At 49.8% G+C, this 27,276-nt stretch overlaps 1 long non-coding RNA gene across 1 annotated transcript; it reads left to right on the top strand.

Moving 5' to 3' along the window:
• On the top strand, positions 1 to 27,126 carry LOC137450912 (uncharacterized). The gene is made up of 5 exons (XR_010989683.1): positions 1 to 196; positions 20,627 to 20,709; positions 21,640 to 21,711; positions 24,207 to 24,469; positions 27,025 to 27,126. It is a non-coding gene; the product is annotated as an uncharacterized lncRNA (long non-coding RNA).
• Positions 27,127 to 27,276: the final 150 nt, after the last annotated feature.

Raw genomic sequence — 27,276 nt, 5'->3', positions numbered from 1 at the left:
AAGGAGGGAGCTGGCCCAGGGGATGAGCAAGGCTGTGCTATGGGAAGCAGGGAACAGGATGATGGGTGAAATGAAACAAAGCCTTAGTTTGAACCAACCATCTTGTGGAAGCTCATCTTTAGGATCTGAGGCAGGAAGAACTGTACATGCTGGAGCTGTGCTGCCACAGCTTGGGAGCCAGGTCATCTAAAGCCAGGTAGGGATCCACACACCTGAGATCTTCACCTTGTTACAATTCCTCTTTTCTCCCCGTTCCTTTCCCCAAGAGTATATTCTTTCAGTCACCCTCCTCTCTGATATGTTTGCTCTTTCCAACCACTACTCCATGTGAAACAGCTGCTGCTGCTCTGATTGGACAGATGCCTCCCTGTGTAGGGAAAGAAATGGTGAAACTGTTCATGTGCTGAAGTGGCTGGGTCCAAGGCTACTCAGATCAACACCCAGGCTCCCATGCTGTTTAACGGCCTCTGAGTGAGGCTCGATGTTACTCAGGCAGTTGCATTTGCAGGATACAGGTTTTCTCAGTGCCTGGTCACTGTACTAGAGGGTATTTTGTGCAGACAGGTGTGTACTCTGGGACTGTAATTACATAGTCTGTTGACTTTATTGTTCCTTACACATTTGAGTGGGAGATTGCTTTTCATTGGAATGATAGAGTGTTTCTGCCCTTTTGGTCTTCTCTTTGTGCACGTGAACCCACCTAGAAACCACCAAGCTGCTGGTAAGGAGTGAACTTGAAATCAACACTGCCCAGTGCACAGGAAGGTGCATTGCTTCCTTTGACGCAGGGTTATGTTGCCAAACTGGTTTCATATCCTGCATCCCCTGCTGTGCTGCGGCTGATGCGCTCTTGTGTCACTGCTCCTACAACTGGATGGAAGCAGCACACCTAACAAACTATATTTCAAAGGCATTGCCACCCTAGTGCAACTGGCCTCTGCTCCAGTTCATGTGTTTGCTTGTGCCACCCTTGTCCTTGGAAAGCACACTGAGGACAGGGAGCTGCTCCTGCCAGCCCTGTGGTGCTACAGGAAATGAATCTTCCTGTTTTGCTACCCACCTTGGTTCTATTTAGGGTAAGCCCAGCTTCCTGCTGAGAGCTGAACAAGGGACCTGTGGAGGTAGGCTTCATGAGGGACATGAAATATGTCCTCCTTTCTTTGGGCTTGGAGCCACTGAGAGCCTTGTCATGTCATCTGAATGGGATGTGGGAGGAAGCAGGGGAGGAGGAACAAGACTCCAGGCTGATTTTTCTCTTTTAGGATCCTGAGTCCTGTTCCTGTTGTCTCAAGTGGGGGGAGGGGAGTGGTTTACACCAGCAGCCAATGACCTTTTCTCAAATGCAAAGTAAATATTTTCTCAGCAGACTAACCATTGTGAAAGAAACAGTAGAGGGCAGGGAGACTGGCAGGTATCTTTAGAGATCTTAGGTCCAGTACCACGGAGCTGGGGTGGGTTACGGTAAAAGCTTTCTCTAATTCAAACAAAGGCAAATCTTCCCCAGCAGGTTACACCGATGAAGCCAGCAGGAAGAAGCCTCTCTGCCTTTTTGAGAGGCAGCTGCACAGTCTAGGCAGAGGTGGGGAGCGTGGAATCTGGCTCACAAAGTGAGGAACAAGGAAACTTCACTGCTTTCAATAGGAGTGAGATTGTCTTGCTCAGAGGTGAAGGAAAGCGAGAATCCTCCTGTTTGCCTGGTCTCAGTTCTGAGGGACCAGCAAAAGCTGCCTTTTTTCATGTGTATGGGCAGGAGTCTCTCTGGCCAAATGCAATTGCTGTTGAGAAGCTAAAAATGCAACCCCAGCCCAACACATAGGAGGGCATAAACAGTTGAATCCTCAATTATTCAGCTGAACACGTGGAAGAAAAACGTTTGGGCTTGAAGGGAGGATGGAATTCCATTTGGGTGGGATGGCACTCGGTAGTGCCACACTGCAGTGTGTTGGAAACAAACCAGAGTGGTCCAATCCTTTCTTAACATTGTAGCTGTTCTGTAGTTTGCCGTGTGAAAGTGCAGCCTGGGGGAGCTGACTCCATTTCTCAGGGCCTGTTCCTTGCGCTCCACACAGCCTGGCTCGGGGTTTTTGCATTCATGCTATGACAGCTGGTGGGAAGGTCTGCGTTTTGGAGGCAAGTGGAGTGGTTGATTCTACAAACAAAACCAAATGTGAGCACAACTCTCTTCATGTTCAGAGCCCTACATACCCCTCAGGAAAAAAAGCAGCTGGAGGGAACTGTTTGGTTCTGTCATTGTTACCAGGCATGGGCTCTTGGCTAGGAGGTGCTGGGAGTGATTGTGTGACAGCAGAAGCCAGTATTGTATATGTGCTCTGATTTGCAGAGAGAAGGGAAAGTACTTTCTGTTGTGATTTGACTATTACAATATGCTAGAGCTCAGCCTCCAGCTGCCAGCTCTGTGTTTTGAAATCACAGTGGCCTTCTTCCATGCAGTTCTGAAGCAGATTCCCTAAGAGTGCTTTTGCCCTTGATATGGGTGGTTTGGTTTGCTTTATGGCTCCACACCATCTTGGAACTAGCTTATCTTGAAGAGGCAAGGATTCTTGCTCCAGTGCCTCAAGGCTTCATTGTGCTTGTCCTTGTATAATCACAGTGCTTAGCTGGAGGCATTCAGTTTTGGAAAGAGCAGTCAAAGGAGTGACTTGCCCAAGGGCACGGAGGTGCATGGGGAGGCATCTGAGAGCAAACCATAGCTCTCACGTTGCTGGAACGTGGCTCTGCCATCAGCCAACTTCTTGCCTGCTTCTCATGAAGCCGAAGCCTGACCTTGTGCTTGTGTTATCGGTGCCACTGTGGGAATGGCCAAGTTTGTTCTTCCTTTAGCAGTCATTTAGCTTCTACAATGAAGAACAGCATGAAACAATTCGAGGCCTGACTTGCTCTATTTATAACTCTAAGCACCTGAAGTGCTTGCAGCTGTAATGCTGTAGCAGGTAGAGTATTGTTCCAGCCTTCAGAGATGGGGAGTACACCATCCCCTTAGCAAACCACTGTGTAAATCAGTGCAGTGCTGCAAGCAGATTCTCTACTGGAGAATATTGTTCAGGCTGGCTTTCTCCTTTTGGCAAGTGAGTGCCTCAATGTTACCTTCAATCTCAAACTGGTGTGTGTGTGTAGTTTGTTCAAGGGCAGCTACTGTCCAGTCCTTTCTGCCCCTTCCCATGCAGCAAACCAATCTCTTGTAATGTGTGGCTGGAGAAGTGCTGTGAATGACTTCATCAGACAGAGTAATGGCAAATCCAGCTCCTGATGTGTGTTAGTGATATGAATAGCTTACCCCTGCCTCCTGCTCCTTGTCTCTCCTGTCAGAAGAAATGGAAACTTGAAAGAATTATTTAACGTGTAATAGATACTTAAAGAAACACTTCTTCCTGTAAAGTGTGTGCATGGTTATTGACACTGTAAGGAAGAACATTTTGTCTTTAGCTGCTGAATGATAGGAGCTCCTAACACAGTAAATTACACCAATATGAAAGTTAATGTTACTCAGCTTTAACATGGATATTTTACTGTTATTAGCGCTATCGAAAGTGACATCCATCATGGTGACATGCACCCAAAAAGGGGGGGGAAAACCCACCTGGTGTAGTTGTGTCTAATAACCCCAATTACAGAGCTCTTCTAATGCCTTTTTTATAGCAGTTTTGCAGCTCTCTATTATCTCCTATTAACGTGATTTCTCTCCTATCTATAAATTTCCCAAGACTGCCTCTTCCCCTGCGCTTTGCCTTAATCGCCGTTTGTTATCCACACTCTTGCCATAAAGCAAGGCTGTAGGTGACATAAGAGATTGATGCTGACCTAGTTACAGACCCACCCCCAGCTTTTTTCTCTCTTTCTTTCTTTCTTTCTTTCCCCTCAGCAGTGATGTGCTAGTTACAGTGTTGAGGAGGCTTTGTTAAAAGGTTCAGTTTCCCCTAGCGATTGGTGCTAAAAATAGTCTCATTAGCCAAAACTTTGCTGGGTCAGCAAAGGAGCTCTTGGGGAACAGGTACTGGACTCAAGACATAAATAAACAGGAGGAAACTCCATCCAGAACTAGCTCAGGACCTGCAAGGCAGCAGACCAGCAATGTTTTCTGTCTGTGGCTCTGCAAAAGCAGGCTTCTCTGTCCTCACTGGCTACACTAGCTGTGTAGCTGATGGTGATTTTGCTCATGTAGTTTGGGGGGGTTATTTTAATGTTCCCATACAGAACCATTTCGATGGGCAGCTGAATACTCATCAGGCCCTGCAGGGCTGCAGCACTTGGAACTGCTTCTGTGGGCTGGAGTACTGAAAGGCAGCCTTCTTTTGGAGAGGACAGGTATGGGGCAGTCCCTGGTTTGCTGAAGCCAAGAGATTTAGAATAACCTGCATCAGGCTGCTTTGCTGTGGCTCTTTCCAAACAGCCTTGATCTGCATTTTACAGGATCACAGGGTGATGGGGGTTGGAAGTGACCTCTAGAGATCATCTACTCCAACCACCCTGCTAAAGCAGTTTCATCCAGAGCAGGTTGCCCAGGATTGCATCCAGCTGTGTTTTGAATCCCTTCAGAGGAGACCCTGCAGCCTCTCTGGGCAGCCTTTCCCTTGGAGTCTACTGAGGCTTCCCATCATGAGCAGCTCACTTCTGTCTGCCCAGACTTCATGAAGGGCAGCAAACTGCACTTCACTCTGCATGGCTGCTTGGGCTAAGCAGGACACATCTATGACACCTGTAGAACCCAGGGGCAGCTACGCAAGTTGAGGATCTTAGAATCATAGAATCAATAAGGTTGGAAGAGACCTCAAAGATCATCAAGTCCAACCTGTCACCCAACACCTCATGACTACTAAACCATAGCACCAAGTGCCATGTCCAATCTGCTCTTGAACAGCTCCAGGGATGGTGACCTCCCTGGGCAGCACATTCCAATGGCTAACAACTCTCTCTGGGAAGAACTTTCTCCTCACCTTGAGCCTAAACTTCCCCTGGCACAGCTTGAGACTGTGTCCTCTTGTTCTGGTGATCGTTGCCTGGGAGAAGAGACCAACCCCCTCCTGGCTGCAACCTCCCTTCAGGTAGATGTAGACAGCAATGAGGTCTCCCCTGAGCCTCCTCTTCTCCAGGCTAAACAACCCCAGCTCCCTCAGCCTCTCCTCACAGTGCTGTGCTCAAGGCCTCTCCTCAGCTTTGTTGCCCTTCTCTGGACACCTTCAAGAGTCTCAATGTCCTTCTTAAATTGAGGGGCCCAGAACTGGACACAGGACTCAAGGTGTGGCCTAACCAGTGCGTTGTACAGGGGCACAATGACTTCCCTGCTCCTGCTGGCCACACTATTCTTGATGCAGGCCAGGATGCCATTGGCCTTCTTGGCCACCTGGGCACACTGCTGGCTCATGTTCAGCCAGCTGTCAGTCAGTACCCCCAGATCCCTCTCTGCCTGGCTGCTCTCCAGCCGCTCTGACCCCAGCCTGTGGCACTGCATGGGGTTGTTGTAGCCAACGTGCAGCACCTGGCACTTGGACTTGTTGAATGCCGTCCTGTTGGACTCTGCCCATCTGTCCAGATGGTCAAGATCCCTCTGCAGAGCCCTTCTATTCTCTACCAGATCAACATCTGCTCCCAGCTTGGTGTCATCTGCAAATATGCTGATGACTGACTCAATGCCCTCATCCAGATCATCAATGAAGATATTGAACAGGATGGGGCCCAGCACTGATCCCTGGGGGACACCACTAGTGCCTGGCCTCCAGCTGGATGTGGCACCATTCACCACTACTCTCTGGGCACAGCCCTCCAGTCAGGTCCTAATCCTAATCTTGAGGAGTGGCCAGATAGTGCCCAAGAAAAAAAAGCCTCCTTTCTTTCCTAGGACTCAGTTTTTGTCTTCCCACTGCTAGGAAAGCTGGGGGCTGTTGGCCAGCACCAGTGAGGAGGCAGTGGGTTTCTGCATCCCTAACTTGCTCACCCTTTGCCAGCCTTTGCTTTTGCTCTGCTAGGAGATGCTTCTACATAGCAAAGGATATCTCATTATCTCCTGTCCAAAAGGGAAATGCAGCTTATAGAGTAATTATCTCTGCCATCCTCGCAGCCTTATTTCTTACCATGTTAGCATACTCATAATTAACCACAAAGCCTTTCCCCCCCTCCCCCCCTTCCTCCAGTTCTTGAAGTTGTACTGCACTGAGCAACAGAAGCATTCTCAAAATGAAGCTCTGCCTGTTTCTGCCTGCCTCCAGCCGAGCGTAACTCTGCTCTCGGTGAAAACCGACGGCAAAGGCGCAGCTCCCCCGCACAGGAGGCGCATGGGGAGGAGCATGCGGCAGGCTCTTCACCTCTCCTCTCTGATCCAGACTACAACCTGAGCCCTGTACAAAGACCCACTGGGGGGGAAGATCTTTGCAAACTGTGTGTGATGGGGTTGTCCAGGCAGCTGCTGTGGGCTGCCTCCATTGTGATGCTGGGGAAAGCACGTGGCCCCTGAGCTGCAACTCTCTCCTACCAGATTTTCACAGGATCACAAATGGATGGGGTGCTTGGTGCCATGGTTTAGTTGATTGGATGGTGTTGGATGATAGGTTGGACTCAATGATCTCAAAGGTCTTTTCCAACATGGTCTGTCCTGTTCTCCTTCTTTCTTCTGCTTTCCTTCTTTCTTCTGCTTTCCTTCTTCCTTCTGCTCTCCTTCTTCCTTCTGCTCTCCTTCTTCCTTCTGCTCTCCTTCTTCCTTCTGCTCTCCTTCTTCCTTCTGCTCTCCTTCTTCCTTCTGCTCTCCTCCTTCCTTCTGCTCTCCTCCTTCCTTCTGCTCTCCTCCTTCCTTCTGCTCTCCTCCTTCCTTCTGCTCTCCTCCTTCCTTCTGCTCTCCTCCTTCCTTCTGCTCTCCTCCTTCCTTCTGCTCTCCTCCTTCCTTCTGCTCTCCTCCTTCCTTCTGCTCTCCTCCTTCCTTCTGCTCTCCTCCTTCCTTCTGCTCTCCTCCTTCCTTCTGCTCTCCTCCTTCCTTCTGCTCTCCTCCTTCCTTCTGCTCTCCTCCTTCCTTCTGCTCTCCTCCTTCCTTCTGCTCTCCTCCTTCCTTCTGCTCTCCTCCTTCCTTCTGCTCTCCTCCTTCCTTCTGCTCTCCTCCTTCCTTCTGCTCTCCTCCTTCCTTCTGCTCTCCTCCTTCCTTCTGCTCTCCTCCTTCCTTCTGCTCTCCTCCTTCCTTCTGCTCTCCTCCTTCCTTCTGCTCTCCTCCTTCCTTCTGCTCTCCTCCTTCCTTCTGCTCTCCTCCTTCCTTCTGCTCTCCTCCTTCCTTCTGCTCTCCTCCTTCCTTCTGCTCTCCTCCTTCCTTCTGCTCTCCTCCTTCCTTCTGCTCTCCTCCTTCCTTCTGCTCTCCTCCTTCCTTCTGCTCTCCTCCTTCCTTCTGCTCTCCTCCTTCCTTCTGCTCTCCTCCTTCCTTCTGCTCTCCTCCTTCCTTCTGCTCTCCTCCTTCCTTCTGCTCTCCTCCTTCCTTCCTTCTGCTCTCCTCCTTCCTTCCTTCTGCTCTCCTCCTTCCTTCCTTCTGCTCTCCTCCTTCCTTCCTTCTGCTCTCCTCCTTCCTTCCTTCTGCTCTCCTCCTTCCTTCCTTCTGCTCTCCTCCTTCCTTCCTTCTGCTCTCCTCCTTCCTTCCTTCTGCTCTCCTCCTTCCTTCCTTCTGCTCTCCTCCTTCCTTCCTTCTGCTCTCCTCCTTCCTTCCTTCTGCTCTCCTCCTTCCTTCCTTCTGCTCTCCTCCTTCCTTCCTTCTGCTCTCCTCCTTCCTTCCTTCTGCTCTCCTCCTTCCTTCCTTCTGCTCTCCTCCTTCCTTCCTTCTGCTCTCCTCCTTCCTTCCTTCTGCTCTCCTCCTTCCTTCCTTCTGCTCTCCTCCTTCCTTCCTTCTGCTCTCCTCCTTCCTTCCTTCTGCTCTCCTCCTTCCTTCCTTCTGCTCTCCTCCTTCCTTCTGCTCTCCTCCTTCCTTCCTTCTGCTCTCCTCCTTCCTTCCTTCTGCTCTCCTCCTTCCTTCCTTCTGCTCTCCTCCTTCCTTCTGCTCTCCTCCTTCCTTCTGCTCTCCTCCTTCCTTCTGCTCTCCTCCTTCCTTCTGCTCTCCTCCTTCCTTCTGCTCTCCTCCTTCCTTCTGCTCTCCTCCTTCCTTCTGCTCTCCTCCTTCCTTCTGCTCTCCTCCTTCCTTCTGCTCTCCTCCTTCCTTCTGCTCTCCTCCTTCCTTCTGCTCTCCTCCTTCCTTCTGCTCTCCTCCTTCCTTCTGCTCTCCTCCTTCCTTCTGCTCTCCTCCTTCCTTCTGCTCTCCTCCTTCCTTCTGCTCTCCTCCTTCCTTCTGCTCTCCTCCTTCCTTCTGCTCTCCTCCTTCCTTCTGCTCTCCTCCTTCCTTCTGCTCTCCTCCTTCCTTCTGCTCTCCTCCTTCCTTCTGCTCTCCTCCTTCCTTCTGCTCTCCTCCTTCCTTCTGCTCTCCTCCTTCCTTCTGCTCTCCTCCTTCCTTCTGCTCTCCTCCTTCCTTCTGCTCTCCTCCTTCCTTCTGCTCTCCTCCTTCCTTCTGCTCTCCTCCTTCCTTCTGCTCTCCTCCTTCCTTCTGCTCTCCTCCTTCCTTCTGCTCTCCTCCTTCCTTCTGCTCTCCTCCTTCCTTCTGCTCTCCTCCTTCCTTCTGCTCTCCTCCTTCCTTCTGCTCTCCTCCTTCCTTCTGCTCTCCTCCTTCCTTCTGCTCTCCTCCTTCCTTCTGCTCTCCTCCTTCCTTCTGCTCTCCTCCTTCCTTCTGCTCTCCTCCTTCCTTCTGCTCTCCTCCTTCCTTCTGCTCTCCTCCTTCCTTCTGCTCTCCTCATTAGGGTTGGAAGGGAACTCTGAAGATCGAGTCCAACCCCACCTGCCAAAGCAGGATCACCTAGGGCCAGTCACACAGGAACACATCCAGATGAGTCTTGAAAGCCTCTGGAGAAGGAGAATCCACAACCTCTCTGGGCAGCCTGCTCAAGGGTTCCATCACCCTCACAGGAAAGGAGTTTTTCCTCCTGTTGAGGTGGAACTTCCTGTGTTCCAGTTTGTGTCCACTGCCTGTTTTGGTGGAGTATGATTTGTGGTTCCTTCAGGGAATGTTTGTAGCTTACATGTGTTGGTTTCTCAGTACCCTCACTTTGGTTTTGTTAGCATTAGTTGTGGAAAACTATAAATTAATAAATAAGGAGGGTGAGCCTGCTTGGCTAATGGGCTGTGCTTTGGTTAGTGAGGGAGAAGCTTGCCCTGGATGCCATGTTATTAATGAACATTATTAATGAATGGTTCTGATGGTCTTATCGCTGCCCTGAAATGTTGTTTATACAAAGCCTTTGTATGTCTGGATGTAACCAGCAAAAGAAGGGATGCTGGTGCATTTCTAAAGGACCCAGTTTGAACGTCCTCCAAAACAGCTGCTGACTCAATTTAGCTGGAGAACTCCCAGGAAAGGCTTGCTTCCCCTCACTTTCCCCTCCCCTCACCTCTGAACATAGTGGTGGGAGAACAGGGACCAGCTGCAGTGACTACTGGTAATTACTCATCAGCCTGATCCTAGGGCAACACCTTGGCTTGGGGTTTGTAAGTGCCTTTGGCTGTGCAGGGAGGGACGGAGGCAAGGACTTGTGATGACCATCCCAGGACTTTGAAGGCTGCAAATGATTCTGTCAAACTGTCTCTGCAGAGGAGGAAACTCATCCTTCCATCTACCTAAGAGGTTAGGAAATGAGCAGAGGAAGAGAAAGCTCTCACAGACAAGAATAAGCACAAGTAGGTGGGCTGGGAGACAGCTCAGCTGCCTCTGTTCACCAAAGAGCTGTCAGCCCTGCTCTTTTTGACCAGAGCTGTGAAAGCTGGCTGGCCCTTTGACTTCAGCCAAAGGGGTGTGCTAGAAAGGACCTGCTCTTGTGTTCTTTCCAGAGAGCCCCAGTCTGGCTCAGACCACCGTGGTCGTGAGGCTTCTTGCTGCCAGCTGCATTTTTGGATGAGGAATCTCCATGTAGCAGGACACTGAGCGAAGGAAGGAAACCTCTGTTGGCTGGGTGCCTGCCTCAACTTCCCAAGCAGTTACTTGGGCTGTAGGACAGCAGCAAAGACTATGTTGATGCTGTACTTGGTTGTTTGATATGGCCTCTTCTCAATCTGCCATGTGGGCTTCTGAGCCCAAGCAGGAAGAGTGGTTACTGTGCAGCCAGATGGTTTCACTGTTGTGTTGTGGGGGATTTGTTTGTTTGTTTGGGTTGGTTGGTTTGGTTTTGGGTTGTGGTGGCTTTTTTGTTTGATTGTTTGTTTGCTTCTCAGGGAGATTAGTTAGCTAACATTGACTGACCCACCCCCAGGATCTGAGAAACAAGCACTTATGGCCACAAATGAACTGTCAGTTGTCCCCTCCTGAGCCCACTGAAGGGAGTTCAGGGGACTGACTTTTCCTTAGGGTGCTTGGTACCTGGCAGTTGTGTGCTGACATGTGTTACCTGCCTCAGTTCTTGAGGTGTCTGCTGAAGCTTGTGTGATGGGCATGAAGGTGTTTTCAGGGAGAACTGACCAGAGTGCAGGAATGTTTTCAGAATCCTCTGCATCTCTCATGAGTAGCTTTGCTGCCAACTTCATGATACCCTCTCTTTCTCCACAGAGGAAAGACTTTAGAGCCTGATGATAGTCACCCAGTTGTGTGGGATGGTGGCAGGGATGTGACTACAGTGTGCTTGTCTCCTGGGAAGCCCCCACAGGTTGCAAAAGCACTCTCTGTAGTTACCAGTAAGTAAATCTTTAGGCCTAATTTCTTGGGTCAGACACTGTAGAGCTCACCTTGTTGGGCTTTAACAAGTGGGAAATGGCATCTGGAAAGGCTGTAAGCTTGGCTGTACTAAGCAGATGGCACTGAAGGTAAAACATGGATTTAAAGACTATTCTTTCAGCCCAGGCCTTGATGTGGGGATGTTGAAGCTTGTGTGGTGGGCATGCAGATGTGCTAAAGGAGGATTGTCCTGAGTTTGGGTGCAATTTGAGGATCCCTTGTCTGCTGCCAACTTCACAATGCCCCCTGTTCCTGGCACATAGGAAAGATTGTTGTCAGAAGCACTGAATTAGGTGCTTCTGCCCAGCTGGAGATTTTAGGGCAATTGTTGGAAAGGCTGAAGGAAAGCTGAAGGAAAGACTTAATGCCCTTGTTCAAAACCAAAAGGTTCAGTAATGCCACAGCTTCCCAGGTGAGTGCACAGTGCTGGAGCACATTGGCCTGTCTGTGCTGTTCTTTACTCATGGGCAGTAAGGTTTAGCTCCTTCCCTTTGTGCAAGTCTCCTCTTGTTTCCTGTACCCATTTGTGACCTTCTTGGGAGGGCTGGAAGCCCCAGGGTTTTCCCTTGAGGGATGATTGCTCATCCTTGAATAAGATGTTTACTCTTGCTCGTAATTGCATGGGGTTTGAGCAGCACCAAACCCTGAGTGTGCTTCCTTCCCATCTCATTGCTTTCATGTAGAGACACGGGTGTGTGAATTGCTTGGGGAGGTTCAAGTTGTGGCATGATAAGCTCCATCTCCAGGCACTTTCCCAATCTAGTTTGTCAGGAGCAGGTTCTGCTTCTTGCTGCCCGTTCAGTGCAATCCCCAGTCTACATCAGGGGCTCCTGGCCTTCCTGCACTGCCCTGCCCACCTCTGGCTCACAGCACATTCAGGAGCCAGTTACTGGTTTTAAAATGGCTTTATTCAGCTTTGAAAAATGGGGGGGTGGAGATGGGGGGGAGAGATTTGGAGTGGAAGCTTGGCTTTCATTAAAAGACAATCATTGCTTTTCCCCTGAGGATTTAGTGATAGTTTTCTTTCTTTTTGTGTGTGTATAATAATTGCCTTCCCACCCCCCCCCCCACCCCCCATCAGATTTTGTTCTGACTTTGCCACTGCAATAAGACTAGGAAACTATTATTTATTATGGATTAAAAATAGGCCATGAATCTGACTGCTTTTCCTTGATTCTGTGGCTCATACTCTGTCTCCCAGATGCAGGCAAAATGGCATTGTAAACGCTGCTGTCAGGCTCTGGGATGTTCCCGGCGCTATTGTCTCTATATTGTCTCTATCACTCATTGCTCAGCTCTCTTTCTGGGACCCTAACAGGGAAACTTACTATCATAGTATCATTCAGGGTTGGAAGGGACCACAAGGATCATCTAGTTCCAATCCCCCTGCCATGGGCAGGGACACCCCACACTAGATCAGGCTGGCCAGAGCCTCATCCAGCCTGCTCTTAAACACCTCCAGGGGCAGGGCCTCAACCACCTAAACTTATGGATAAATATCACAGGGAGTGGGAGAAGGTGGTATCTGAGCCCCCTGCTCCTTCTCTCTCTCTCTTTACTCTCTCTTCCCCAGACTCCAGAAATGGAAGTTTTCATTTCTGGTGGTTTAGTTTTACTTTGAGAGCTCAGTGTTGGTTAGAAGTTATGGTGCATGCTTCTCTCTAGCCCTTGGGGATTTGTGTTGTTGTTGTTGTTTTTCTTTGCTTGTTGGTTTGTTTTCCTGTTGTGTGTCCTTTTTTCTCTCTGTTTGTTGTTGGGTTTTTTGAGATGTCTTCTTGTAACACCTCAGAACTGGAAGTGTCCTGATAACAATGTCAGAAGTCTTCTGCAAAGGGAGCCCAGGTACGCCCTTATCATCAGCCTGTACCACCACAACACCAGGAGCTGTTTAGTGTTGCTTCAAGAACAGGGGTAGGGAGAGAGAGAGGAGGAAGTTTCCTGTTTTAAGAAGATTCCTGGAAAATCTCTGCTTGCTTTGGAGACAAGAGTTGACCTTTGGGGGCCCCAAAGAAGATCTGGAGATCAGGAGGTGACCTACAGAGAAAATAAATGTCTGATGTTTGCTGTATTCCAGTCTCCAACTCCATAAAAGCACCTGAGCAGAAGGCCAGGGGAGTACTAGAAGTCAGGCATCCTAAGGGTCCTGTGCTTCCTGAGTGCAGACCCCAGGAACCCACCCGCACGTGGCATCGATGTGGATTGTGTGCTCATACTGAAGGGAAGTGCCTCTTAGATGGAAGGGGCTGATTAGCTTCCAGGCTTGATTTGCTGCTGAGATGGGGAAGGTATGGCTGTCTCCCAGAAGCTGAACCATACCTGTCAGGTCACAGATCAGCCTTTGGGTAATGGTGGCTGTAGGCTGCTCTTTACTTAATCTGAGTCTGAGTTCTGGATTGTAAGTGCACTGCAGCCATCCTGTAACCAGTCAGCTGAGCCCTACAGCATGGCCCTCTCTTTGGCTGGAGAAGCTCTCAGGTACATTCTAAGGTGCCTGAAAGATGGTCAGGTTAGGTTAACAAATGGATTTTGCCTTGATCTTTTCCTAGAAGAGCTGTTGCCTCTCCGTTCTCCTAGGACACATGGTGGCATTTCATTCCTCTGAGGTCAACCGATTGTGACCATAACCTACCAGAGAATATGGATTCCTCACTGCTTTACAGTGAGACTGGAGGCTTTGTGAAGTACATCCCATCATTCATCCCTGGTTATGGATTATAAGGCAGAAGTGATCAAGTAAAATCTATAATGCATCATAGAGGAGTGAACTGTGAACTGCTATTAATCCTAGCAGAGGATGGAAGACCATAGAGAAAAGAGCCCAAATATATTTCTCTGCTGCCTTCTTGTCCCTGAAAGGGATATTCTAAATATCCATCTTCTGCTTCACTTTGTGGCCTGGACTTTCATAATTAGATGTGTAAATCATTCACAAAGTATCCTGCCTGTTCAGAGCCAGTGGAATTGCTTGCAAATACTGTGTGCAACAGCAAGGGGGAAAAAATTGGGTTTGCTCTGTATTTATCGTGTTGTACTCAGCCACTGGAAGCAGCTTTTGACTCAGCTTGGCTCCATCTCTCTCACACCCTCAACCCAAAGCTGCATCGTGTAGGTTCCCAGGAGAACTGGTTGGGAATCTTTTGAGATTGTTATTTGTTAGTAAATTCTGCATTATATAGATGGTGACTTTTGACAGACAAATGTAAATCTTGGTTACGTTTTTATTGAGTGGCTACCTCTTGTATAGAGAGCCACCTGCTCTCTCTGACAGAGGGGTGGAGAGGCTTTGCAGAGGGACCTCGACAGGCTGGGCAGGTGGGCAGAATCCAATGGTATGAGATTGAACACATCCAAGTGCTGGGTTCTGCACACTGGCCACAGCAACCCCACGCAGTGCTACAGGCTGGGGTCAGAGTGGCTGAGAGCAGCCAGGCAGAGAGGGACCTGGGGATACTGGTTGATGGTTGTCCAGGGAGGTGGTTGAGGCCCTGTCCCTGGAGGTGTTTAAGCCCAGGCTGGATGAGGCTCTGGCCAGCCTGATCTAGTGTGGGGTGTCCCTGCCCATGGCAGGGGGGTTGGAACTAGATGATCCTTGTGGTCCCTTCCAACCCTGACTGTAAATGTGGGACTCTTGGGTGTGTATTTACCTCTACATGCTGCTCAGCCCTGCAGTAGTGATAGGCACTTCCAAATGGCCCTGCTCAGAAAGGAGAGGTTTCTTACTGTTTGAAGGCACATCCTGCAAGCCTCCTAGAATTATGGGAATGAGGGCCCTGATGTGGCTGAATGGGACAGGTACCCATAAATGTAATGGGCTGGTCTTGCACACAGCACAGCTACATCCCGCTTTAGAACTAACAGCAGCCTTTTGAGGTTTCCTAGGAGGTCTGGCACTCTTACAAGTGAATGTGCTGCTAGTTGTCTGAGCCCAGACATCAGAAAGCTGTCCATGAGTGCTGTTGGCCCACTGTCTCTTTTCCCCTGCCCCCATTCCCTCTCTCTTGGTGGTTTGGTTTTATTTTTCTTTTCAATTCCCTTTCTTTCTTTTCTTTCTGTTTTGGGTTACTGAAACAGACCCTGCCTGGCCTGCGATCTCTCGCTGTTGCTTGCTGAAGATGAGTGATTCATCAGACCCAACCTGATACAATTGTGTAAGCCAGTCACCAAACCTAATCACACCAAAGGGAAAGAGAAGAGGGAAGGAACAACCACCCCCCCGAGCCTCGTGCTAATGTTCAAACCTCCCCTGGGAATACAAAAATGCATGTGTGATGTTCTGAGCCCGGGTTCTCCATCCTCGTCCTCCAGCCCTTGTTGGGAAATCCGAGGGCAGCCCAGGCTGTGGCTCTCCAAGTGTAACTTCCGATGTTGCAAGGCAGCAGAGCATGATCCGGCAGGCCTCGGAGCGCCGGCCGGCAGCTCCTCCGCGGCGCCTTGTTTGTTAACAGCGCTGGGGAGCAGGCGGCTGCGGCTGCAACCTGCGAATCACTTCCACTTGGGTTTGGTGTGTCACACCGGTGAGGCTGAGGTGAGGGGGCTGAGGAGCTGCTGACATGAATCATGCGGTGCTCTGCTGTGTAATTAGGAAGGAGCCCTGTGGCTCCCCAGTGCACCAGGGAGATTTCTCAGGCCTGAACCATGACACCAAGCGCTGCCCGCTTCAGCGCTGAGTTAGCCTTGGCTTTGCTGAGCCTGAAGAGGCTCAGCCCAGCCTGGTTGCTTGAGGGCTGTGGGACGTGGGCTTTGGCCAGACAGGGCAAGGCTGCTAGCAGGGTCACTGCCATGGTGGTGGAACAGATCTAGGAGGAGGGAGAGCGGCACCTGGGAGGAGAGTGTCTAGGGATGCTCTGGGAGAGCAGCACTCAGGGGGAGAGCACCTAGGGGTGCTCCAGGAGAGCAGCACCCAGGAGGAGAGTGCCTAGAGGTGTTCTGGGAGGAGAGTGCCTAGGAGTGCTCTGGGAGGAGAGCGGCACCTGGGAGGAGAGTGCCTAGGGATGCTCCGGGAGGAGAGCAGCACCTGGGAGGAGAGAGCCTAGGGGTGTTCTGGGAGGAGAGCAGCACCCAGGAGGAGAGTGCCTAGGGGTGTTCTGGGAGGAGAGCAGCACCCAGGAGGAGAGTGCCTAGGGGTGTTCTGGGAGGAGAGCAGCACCCAGGAGGCGAGTGCCTAGAGGTGTTCTGGGAGGAGAGTGCCTAGGGGTGCTCTGGGAGAGCAGCACCTGGGAGGAGAGCACCTAGAGCGTGCTCTATGTGGCAGGCATGGCTCCATGCTTGGTGCACAGCTGCGGTAGTCCTGCTGTGTGACTACAGATTTGCACGAGTGGTTGCAATGGAGTTTGTCCCTCCCCTGCCTGTTTGCTGTGGTACTCAAGGGGTTCGCAGGGTGCACCTTCCACCTCTGAAGCTGAAGAATATCCTTTAGTTCCAGCTGGATGCAGCAGTCCTGCTGGTAGTGGGCTGCTGCGCAGGACTCACTGGCTTCAGGCCCCATGTAGCCACAGGCTCCCTTGGCCACTAGTGCTGTTGGGAGCTAGCGAGAGAGGATCACTGTGTACAGTCACCTTTCCTGCCAGTTCCTCTATAGCTGCTCTTTTTACCCTTGATGCTTTTGGCTTCAGCAATTATGCTGAGCTCTTGGTGAGCATGAGGAAATGTGTTAAAGCCTGAAACCTTCACACCACCAATGGCCTCATTCCAGAATGGAGAAACCAATTAGTGAGAATGTATCAAAGTATTTCATCAAATTGCCCTGTGCTTCTTTCCAGCCTCTGAGTCCACATTACAGTAGAGAGGCATTCCCTGTAGTCTGTCTCATTTTAGGTTAGGTTTAACTCAGTTCAGTTCTGGTATACTTAGTATTGAACAAGGTTGTATCAAAACATCTCTGCATGATTTCAATTTAGAGTTCGATTTCTGCGATGCTGCCTGGAGAAAGCCACATGCCAGACCCAGGGCTGCTGTGAATCAGCAACAATCCATTGATTGCAGCAGGACAGCACTGATTTATTCCAGCCAAGTGTCTGACCCACCCTTGCTTAGAAGGAAAGCTGATTTCCTCACTCTGGTTACTGAAGCACTGCATGTCAAGATGGGATGTGTCTAAACCACCTTCTTTTGCTTTTCACCACTTGTGTCGTCTTGTTTATGTTTTCCACTGCTCCTCATTCTTTTGCTGGGGCAGTGACACTTTTCTGTTGGGGATAATTCCACTTTAAGTTCCCAAGTGTTGGCACAGATGAGTCTTGGGAGGGTGGTTTTGGTGTTGCACTCACTATGAAAAATGAGATTATCTTCTGCAAAGCAAGGCTTCTGGCTGTAATACTTTAGTTCTTTACATAACCTTTATGCTACAGGGGAGGGGGGGGTGTTCCTGTTTTGTTCTTTATATGCTGCTTGAAGAAACGAAGAGGTTGGTGTGTGATTGCACTCTTCAAGTTGGAGAGCACCTCTTGATAGAAATTAGAGGATTTCACAGTGACTCTTGTGGAGCTTTTCTGCAGGAAATGCTTTTCATGGGCTAAACAGGAGTCACCTCATTTTTGTGAAAAGGCACCTGTCTCCCACTGCAGTCATATTCTAATGTGGGTGCTGTCAAACTGCTTTGTTTGAATGCTAGAGATGGCAGGTGTATTAGCCACTGCATCTCTTCCTTCTGAGGGAAGACACAGTGGCATGTGAGAGAGGGAGCCCAGCTCTGATTTCTGGTCTGAATGGTCCCAGGAGATGTTATGCCTGCCTCAGGGCAGGATGATCCTGTCTGTGCATCAATGTAGTCCACATGTTTGACAGAAATACTGCTCAAGTTAGTGGCTTCTGCCTAAGTGACAGTGCAACCTCATCCACCTTCCCACAGCAAAAGGAAGAACCCCCCCTTTCTGGCAGGTAACGAGAACCCCAGTGCTGTGTAATGTTCTGGGCTGGGTGTAACTGCTACCCTTCCTTTACTGCAGTTGTAAGAAATTATTAACGCTCCTTTGTGGGATCAGGGAGCTGAAACAATGGTGGCCTCCACCCCAAGCACAAGTCACTGCCCAAAACAAAGGCACAGCCCCAGCCTGCATAGGTGTGGACAGGTTTCTTTGGCTATCAGCTGGGGAGAGCCTGGCAGGAAAGGCAGAGGAGGCAGCCAGGGAGAGCTCTGGGCACAGAAGCAGGCAGTGCTTTGTGGGGTGACTAATGTTGAAAAGGGAGTGGAAGCAGGAGCAAATAAACTGGGTCCTGGTATGGTGAGGTGAGATTTTTGTACCTGCTTCCTACGTGGGCAGGATTTCTGCAAAGAAATAACTGGCACTGCTGAGAGGCAGAATCCACGTGGAGTCGACCCAAGGCTCTGGTTATCCACTTGTCTGAAAGAAAGTCACTAAAGAAAATGAAATGAGCTGGAAAACAGAAGGCATTGGCAGGAGAGCAGCCTGTTACTGGAATAGATTTGTTGTATAGCAGTAAATGGAGGAGCCTGATGTGACTGGCCCCGTGCAAATCCCACTACGCGTTTGCAAACCAAGAAGTGATGACTGACGCAGAGCAGAGGGGCAGCAGGGGGAGAGTGAAGTGCTTTAAATCTCTCATTTTCATTTGACTCAGTTCCAGGATGACACAGTCCACCCTAGATTAAAAATACCTACAGAAGGAGTGGACCACTCTTTAAAAAAAACCCACCAAAACCACCAAACCCCCAAAAAAACCCCCACAAGCTTCAGGATGTCTTCAGGGAGCATAACCAGTTTGATTCAGTCTCCTTAGTTAGCTTTTGGGCTAGCCTGTCATTGGAATTGTACCATCATGGCTGAGCTACTGCTGTGGTTACTCGCAGCTGTGACCTTGGCCTGCCTTCCTCATTTTAACGTGAAACTGTGAGGAAGACTCTGCAGTGTCCATGTTTTCACCCAGAAATGCTTTGATCATAGAGTCAGTCAGGGTTGGAAGGGACCACAAGGATCATCTAGTTCCAACCCCCCTGCCATGGGCAGGGACACCCCACACTAGATCAGCCTGGCCAGAACCTCGTCCAGGCTGGGCTTAAACACCTCCAGGGACAGGGCCCCAACCACCTCCCTGGACAACCCATTCCAGGGCTTCACTCTCATGGTGAAGAACCTCCTCCTCACCTCCAGCCTGAATCTCCCCACCTCCAGCTTCATTCCATTCCCCCTAGTCCTATCACTACCTCAGATCCTGAGAAGTCCTTCCCCAGCCTTCCTGTAGGCCCCCTTCAGATACTGGAAGGCCACAATGAGGTCACCTCTGAGCCTTCTCTTCTCCAGCCTGAACATCCCCAACTCCTTCAGTCTGTCCTCATAGGAGAGGTCCTCCAGCCCTCTGATCATCCTCTTGGCCCTTCTCTGAACACCTTCCAGCACCTCCACATCCCTCTTGTAATAGGGGCTCCAGAACTGGACACAGTACTCCAGGTGGGGTCTCACCAGAGCTGATTAGAGGGGGAGGATCACCTCCCTCGACCTGCAGGCCACACTTCTCCTGATGCAGCCCAGGATCTGATTGGCTTTGTGGGCTGCAGTGCACACTGAGAGCTCCTGTTGAGCTTCTTGTCCAGAGCTTTTTGAGTGTGTTGAGCTTTTCATCCAGAGGTTAGGGACAGCAGAACCTAATGGATCAACGCTGTCTTGGGAGCCAAGAGGTGTGGCTTTTGCCTCTTTGTGTAAGTTTTTGGAAGGCCTGTTGGGAGTGGGGACTGATCTTCTTTGAGCTGCCTTTGCAGGTGTGTCAGTAGAAACACCTACTCACTGTCCTTTGGAGTCTGGTTTGTGAAAAAAAAATAGGTCCTGTATCATTGCTGCCCACATGCAGATGTCAGCCAGCTTTGGCAAAGTGGAGAGAACTCAAAGATGCTTCCAGGTTTTGGGCTTTTTTTAATCTGTGAAACTAAGCAGTAGCTAGGAAATGAAATCTGATTGCTCCTTCACACCAAGCTGCAGCCAAAGTGAAGGGCTTGTTAGAAAAGGCCCCCCCACAAATTCAAAGAAGAGACAAAGTTCTCACTGCCTGGGGTGGGGGTCATTACTGTCAGGGTGCAGAGCTGCTCAGTTGTGGGGAACCTTGATACACAAATCCTTGGGACACTCAGTTATTGCATGAGACAACTGGGTAGGTTTTCTGACTCCCTTATCTCCTGTCTGGAAAGGGGCTGTAACAAACTGCCTTGCTCTGCACCAGTAAATGTGATCTCCAACAGAGTCATCAGCCATGAGTGGTGTGAACTGGTGTAGCCATGTAATGAGCAAACATTTGGCTGTTGCTGGAAGATCTGCCAGGTTCAGCAGGAGAAAGATGGATTTGACACCTCCTCAGTAAGGTTAGAAGGCAGCTAATAACTGCTTTCCCCAGTGGCACAGAGCTGATAAAATGAGAACTGGCCCAACCCTTTGAAAGCCATGGCCTGGCCTTCTTGGGCTACCCAGGCTGCTGGCTGAAACAGGAAGGACAGAAGTGCAGTTTGATGGACAGAGTGAAAGATAAGGCAGACAGGGCAGGAATCTCCCCTTTAAGGAGCGGCAAATAAGGAAGAGGTGACCTAGCTACAACTTTTAGAATAGAATAGAATAGAATTAACCAGGTTGGAAAAGACCTTTGAGATCATCAAGTCCAACTTATCACCCAACACCATCTAATCAACTAAACCATGGCACTAAGTGTCCCATCCAGTCTCTTCCTAAACACCTCCAGGGATGGGGACTCCACCACCTCCCTGGGCAGCACATCCCAATGGCCAATCACTCTCTCTGTGAAGAACTTCTTCCTAGCATTCAGCCTAAACCTCCCCTGGCACAGCTTGAAATTGTGTCCTCTTGTTCTGTTCTGTTGTAGGGAGCAGACACTGACCTTACTTGCTGCTGTTTTGCCTTGCAGGAAGCATGACTGTGTCCTCGTGTTCTGGTGCTGGTTGCCTGGGAGAAGAGACCAACCCCCAGCTGGCTACAACCTCCCTTCAGGTAGTTGTAGAGAGCAATAAGGTCTCCTCTGAGCCTCCTCCTCTCCAGGCTAAGCAGCCCCAGCTCCCTTTTGCTGCTGTTCTGCTGGCAATACACTCTCTCCAAGTAATCTCATCAACTGGAAACATCAAGTTTAAAATGGCTGCTGCAGAAAAGCTGGGGGTTTGTAACCCTCAGATGTTTCACTGCCAGAACTGTGGGGGGGATTTGAATAGCTGCATACATCTTTCCTGTGAATTTCCTGCTTTCTGTCAAAGCCAATGAATTACTCAGCTCTCTGACGGTCAGATGGGACTGGCAGTGCAGCAGCCAAGGGGTGAGAGGTGCCTCGCAGAAGCGAGCGGCTGGAAGCAGGCAGGACTCGCTCTGCCAGTTCTCTCCAAGCACTCTGAATGGTGCTGCAGGGTATTAGAAATGCTTCTGTCATCTGAAGGATGTTTCATGCTGCTGCAGACCAGGGAAAAAAAAAAAGTAGCATTTCTAGGAACCCAAATCTGACTCCACATATTCCTTTGGCTTTTTTCCTGCTATCTCCTTGTGCTGCCTCACAGCCCTATCTCTTCCCCCACCCATTAGGGTTGCTCCAGTTGTTCCTAGTGTGTGTGCTAGGCAGTGTTAAAATACAGAATTAACCAGGTTGGAAAAGACCTCAGAGATCATCAAGTCCAACCTATCACCCAACACCATCTAATCAACTAAGCCATGGCACCAAGTGCCTCATCCAGTCTCTTCTTAAACATTTCCAGTGATGGGGACTCCACCATCTCCCTGGGCAGCACATTCCAATGGCAAATCTCTCTGTGAAGAATTTCTCCCTAACATTCAGCCTAAACCTCCCCTGGCACAGCTTGAGATTGTGTCCTCTTGTTCTGTTAGACTTCCTTGTAGGGAGCAGACACTGACCTTACTTGCTGCTGTTTTGCCTTGCAGGAAGCATGACTCATACAGATCCCGCTGCTTACCTCGTGTAGGAGGAAGAAAGTGTCTTCATCCAGCAGTGAGGTAGGAGTGACCACTTTTACATAGAGATAAGACTCCTCAGTGGAGGCCATGGCTTTTGCTGCTGCTGTTTGTCATGATGTGCAAAGCACTTCCATCAGAGATGGGATCCTTTTGTGCTAGGCATGCACGGATAAAAGGGGTTGTTCTGAATCACATAAAACCCTGTTACAATAGATAAGGAGGAAGCTGGGGAAAGCTTCAGAGAATTATTGTACTTTTGGTGAAGTAGTGGCACACAGGCCCAACAAAGTTAGTTCAGTGTGCACTAGACGAGTTTCTCAAGAAGAAGTTGCTCCTTCAACTCAGAATACCTGGTTTTGACACATCATTGCAGTAGTCTCACATGCACTCAAGTGGATGCAGCCATAGAAGATGGCTGAGGTCATCACTGCCACAGTGGGTTTTTGTTCTGCCCAGTTTTCTGCCAGTTCAGTGATCTGAACTGGCTTGTGGAAGCATGTCCAGTGCCAGAAACATCAGTGTACAGAGGAACAATGGGATCAAGACTGGCCTTTCTGTCAGCTGTTCAATTAAGCCAGCCACTCTGGTTTGCTCACTCCTGGTGCCTCTTTCTTTTCTCTCACAGGTGGGTCCCTGGGGTGGCTGAACTTCTGCAATTTGCAACAGTCCTCTCTGATGAGTGAAAAAGTAGAGGCCATGCTTTCCAGCATAGTTTGTCCCTGTTTGGCATTGCTAAAACTGCCTGTGTGAAAGCACACGAGCAGGTGAGCAGCTCACAGCTGGAGGAGGCTTCCAAAGTGAAAGAGAGGAGAACAAGCAGTGCCAGTGTGTTTGAGAGCTGTTCACAGAAGCTGGCCCTGCAGTGAGAATTGATGACAACTTAATTTACAGCCCTTCATGGAATTATTTTCCATCATGGACAAGAAGTGGGCTTCAGCCTGGCTTTGTTTAATCTCTGAATCTTGGGGTTGAGGTTACTGCACCTCCTCAGCTCAGTACCCGATGCAACTCTTAAACTGGTTGTCAGACTCTGGCAGCTCTCACTAGAACTAGGGTTTTGCCTCCTGTTCTTCAGGCTGCAGCTGCATGAGGTGGATTGAAATGGCAGGGTTTGCTTGCACACAGGGTTTTTTGTTTCTGACATTTCATTACATCTCCCTGCTTTCAGGCAGGCTGTTACGGCTGATACAGTACGAAACTTTGGAGGAGGAAGGCTTTGTAAAGTAGTACCTAAGCAGAACAAAAGTAGCTAAAATTACTAAAAATAACTAAGCAGAACAAAACCCCACTGTGGCTGTGATGACCTCAGTTTGGAGTGGCTGGAGAGCTGCCAAACAGAAAGGGACCTGGGGGTACTGTTTGACAGCTGGCTGAGCATGAGCCAGCAGTGTGCCCAGGTGGCCAAGAAGGCCAATGGCATCCTGGCCTGCATCAAGAATCGTGTGGCCAGCAGGAGCAGGGAGGTCATTGTGCCCCTGTACTCAGCACTGGTTAGGCTGCACCTTGAGTCCTGTGTCCAGTTCTGGGCCCCTCAATTTAAGAAGGACATTGAGACTCTTGAGCATGTCCAGAGAGGTGCAACAAGGCTGGGGAGAGGCCTTGAGCACAAGCCCTGTGAGGGGAGGCTGAGGGAGCTGGGGTTGTTTAGCCTGGAGAAGAGGATGCTCAGGGGAGACCTCATTGCCCTCTACAACTACCTGAAAGGTGGTTGTAGCCAGGAGGGGGTTGGTCTCTTCTCCCAGGCAACCAGCCCCAGAACAAGAGGACACAGTCTCAAGCTGCACCAGGGGAAGTTTAGGCTGGAGGTGAGGAGAAAGTTCCTCACAGAGAGTTGTTAGCCATTGGAATGTGCTGCCCAGGGAGGTGGTGGAGTCACCATCCCTGGAGGTGTTCAAGAGGGGATTGGATGTGGCACTTAGTGCCATGGTTTAGTAGTCATGAGGTGCTGGGTGACAGGTTGGACCTGATGATCTTTGAGGTCTTTTCCAACCTTATTGATTCTATGATTCTGAAGCATTAAGAAGCGATGAGTAGATTGCCTAGGGGGCTTGTGATGTCTGTCCCTGGAAGCTTTTAGGAAGAGGCTGGCTGTATGCTGTGGCCATACTACACAGCAGTGGGGCCTGTTGTAAGATGGGCTGTGAACTGCTTGTCTTTGCCCCATTCCTTCAGCTCTGCTGTGCAAGCACTGCTTGCTGATATAATGCTCATGGAATACTGCAGGTGGGTCAATAACCACCTAAGGAGTATGTGGAAGTAACTGTTCTTTGTATTCTGGCTATGAGCTCCCAAGCAGGAGCTCCAAGTAAGCAAGCAAGAAGATGACACATGTTCCCTTAGCTGTGGGTACCCTTCGCTGAATGGGCGTGGGCAGCAAACCCATGCAGGAGCAGTTAGTAATCCTTGTGGGCTCTGATGTGCTCACACTGAACCAGAGGCTGTTAGACATGAAGGCAAGGACTTTCTAATATTTGACTGGCTTTAGAAACCATCTTCCTCTTCCCCCTTCTTGTTTTCTTTCATGAAACCAACAGTTCATGTTGGCTTGGGATGCTTTAGTGACCAGAGAGGAATGGAAGTTTCTCAGCAGCATGAGGCGTTTTGCTCTTGAGTACTGTGCTTCCACTGCATGTGGACAAAGGAGACCTAGCTGGACAGAATCAGTCATGAAGCTAAGGAGAGCCACAGGCGTGAAACAAACCTCTGAAACGGGATGGAATGACAGGAAGCCTGCAGTGTCTCAAGGCATCTGTGCATTGCATGGGATGAGTTGATCCTGCCACTTGTTCTGCAGCAGGTAATTGCTTGGGTTGTGTGTGCTTTGCTTGTTCTTTGTGACCCAGAGTGTGTTCCTAGTCCCAGCCCTTAGCTCACTCTTTGCTCTGAGTCTTTTGATTTGTGCTTTCTTGTTTGTTCCCTTCTACTCTTTGTGCCTGAAACACAGGCTAGAGATGCCTGCTTCCCCTTTGAGGTCAGCACAACTGATACTAGCCAGCTTTTGAAACAGAAGCAGCTGCAACAGGGGGCCTCTCCAGCAGGTCTCCCATCCTTCTTCCATTTGATCTCCATGCACACATCCAGAGGAACCTGCCTGCCTGCAGTGCCATGGCTGCAGCTTCAGCCAGCCAGAAGTTGTCTGCAATTTGCCTCCTGTGACACTGAGTCACAGGAGAGTGGAAGGTCTTGTTTCACTGTCTTGTGGGAAATGCAATGGCTCCAGGCTTCCCTTAGCATTTCCTTGCTTAGACACCAGTTCAGCAAAGCATTTGATTAGAGCTGGTTGAGCTGCTGTCTACAGCTCACTGCCCACTGCCCCCAACACAGCAGAAAATGCCCTTGTGGCACTGTCAGTTGTTTGCTGAAGAAGTGTCTACTGTATGAAGTGGAGCTGGCTGCTTTGGTGTTCCCTACTCATGGTGAATACTCTGCTTGTTAAAATCATAGTTCTGGCAGCAGAAACTTTGTTTTTCCCTTTTCAGAGGGAGTTCAACAGTGGGGAAATGTGCATGTATGGTGGAGAACAGGGTTGGTTTCCCCCCACTGCCAAAAGAAATGCAGTGGTTTAGGGAGAGAAGCAAACTTCCCCTTGCTGACTCCAGTCACTGAAACTTCAGAAAAAGTGTCCATCTTCTATTTATTTTTTACCATTTTGGAGGCAAATTCCCACTTAGCCACCTTTTGGAGGTGCAGGCCAGCTTTTCCTTGCCTTTGGTCCAAAAGTGTCTCTGATCTGCAAAACTACCCTGGAAGGTGTCCAGAGAAGGGCCACAAGGATGATCAGAGGGCTGGAGCACCTCTCCTGTGAGGACAGGCTGAGAGAGTTGGGGCTGTTCAGGCTGGAGAAGAGAAGGCTCTGAGGAGACCTTATTGTGGCCTTCCAGTATCTGAAGGGGGCCTATGAGAAAGCTGGGGAGGGACTTTTTAGGGTGTCAGGTAGTGATAGGACTCCGGGGAATGTATCCAAGCTAGAAGAAGGTAGATTTAGATTAAACATAGGAAGAACTTCTTCACTGTAAGGGTGGTGAGATACTGGAACAGGTTGCCCAGGGAGGTGGTGGAAGCCTCATCCCTGGAGGTTTGTAAGGCCAGACTGGATGTGGTTCTGGGCAATCTGATGTAGTGTGAGGCGTCCCTGCCCATGGCAGGGGGGTTGGAACTAGATGATCCTTGGGGTCCCTTCCAAGCCTGACTCCTCTGTGATTCTGTGAGACATTACTAGACTAACCTTTCCTGTGAGCTGTATGCTTCCTGCTGGGCTGACAGTGCAGCTGGATTTGATGGGATTTCCCCTGTGGTGAGGGGACATGATGTGTCTGTGCAGTAACTGAAGTCTGGGCTCCTCCTGAGCAGAGGAGGGACCTGTGAGAAGCAAGTTACACTTAAATGCTTGAGGTTTTCACACTTGGGGGCTTTACCAGTAGGTATTATTTTAAATCCTTCATAAGTGGAAGGCAGCCTTTAAATTTGTCAGTCTTACAAAAGGAATGTAGTGTTTGTAGTATTGTGCTGGGACTCCAGAGGACTATTTTGGAACACTAGGAAAGTACCATCCATCTGGCTATGGCTGGGCAATATTGCTTCACTCTTTTAGTCCATCTTTAATCTGCTGTTGGCTCGCCTATAGCAGGTACAGCTGGAGGTGCACTGATAGTGCCAGCCAGACTTTGGGTGCTCTAATGGTGTTAAGGGCCACTGGGTGCCTGTCTCAGGGAGAAGACAATTCAGACAGGTGTTGTTTAATTTCACCCTTTCCCAACCAAAGAGCTGAAGTCTTGTAGCTCTAGCTGAGCAGAACTAGGCTGGGACTCAGGCAGCTCCTTCACTTTGTGTCAGTGAACCAACCACCATTTTTAGTGGGTCTATGTCACTCAAGATGATGCTGAATCTCCATAAAGTCTCTAAATCCCTGGTGCCTCCTGTCTTTCTTCCTGAGATCTGCAGACCTTGGTTTTATGGAATCTGCCAACCTTGGTTTTATGGAATCTGCCAGGCTGGAAGGTGCAGCTCACTGTTCAGATCACTCTTACAGAGGGCTCACGCTAGACTTAAGCTCATATTGTGTTTGTTCCTTTGTGATGCTTATATTTGTCTTGTACTTTGTCTGGGAATGTGGATTGCATGTTCTGGCCAGGTTCTGTCATATATATTTAATCCCAGCTTCTTTGCTGTCCTGCATGGACTTGGTAGGGAAGAGGAAGTCAGGGGAGCATCTTGGAGAGATGACTTGTAGTGAGACCTGAGTGCCAGCCAAGAACCCCATCCAGCTACAAAAGCAGCTGTTTCAGCCCCAAGAACTTGTAAGCCCCCGAGAACTTGAATTATTTTCTTAGCCCCTTGTCATGCTTCCTGCAGGAGCTTGGACTGTCACAGGTTTTCTGTCCTGGAGGGCTAGGAACCATGGGGTGCCATTTTGGCTAAGTGGGTGAGTACTGCTTGGTGATCTGGTGGCTGAGGGCTCTGCATGCAGGTGGGGGGCGGAGGAAAAGTCTCGTGGTATGTAAAGGGGAACACTTGGGCCAAGTCAGTGCTGGAGCTTTGGAGTCAGGTTTCAGCCTTTTTCCTGTGCCTGCTAATCCCAAGCCCCGACTGGAGCAGGTTTGCTGG

The sequence above is a fragment of the Melanerpes formicivorus genome, unplaced genomic scaffold (assembly GCF_026170545.1).
Source record: "Melanerpes formicivorus ecotype bairdi unplaced genomic scaffold, bMelFor1.0.p_v2 SCAF_38, whole genome shotgun sequence".
In the NCBI taxonomy this organism is placed as follows: domain Eukaryota; kingdom Metazoa; phylum Chordata; class Aves; order Piciformes; family Picidae; genus Melanerpes; species Melanerpes formicivorus.
The sequence above is the reverse complement of the archived record's forward strand: the minus strand, read 5'-3'. Positions and strand labels throughout refer to the sequence as shown.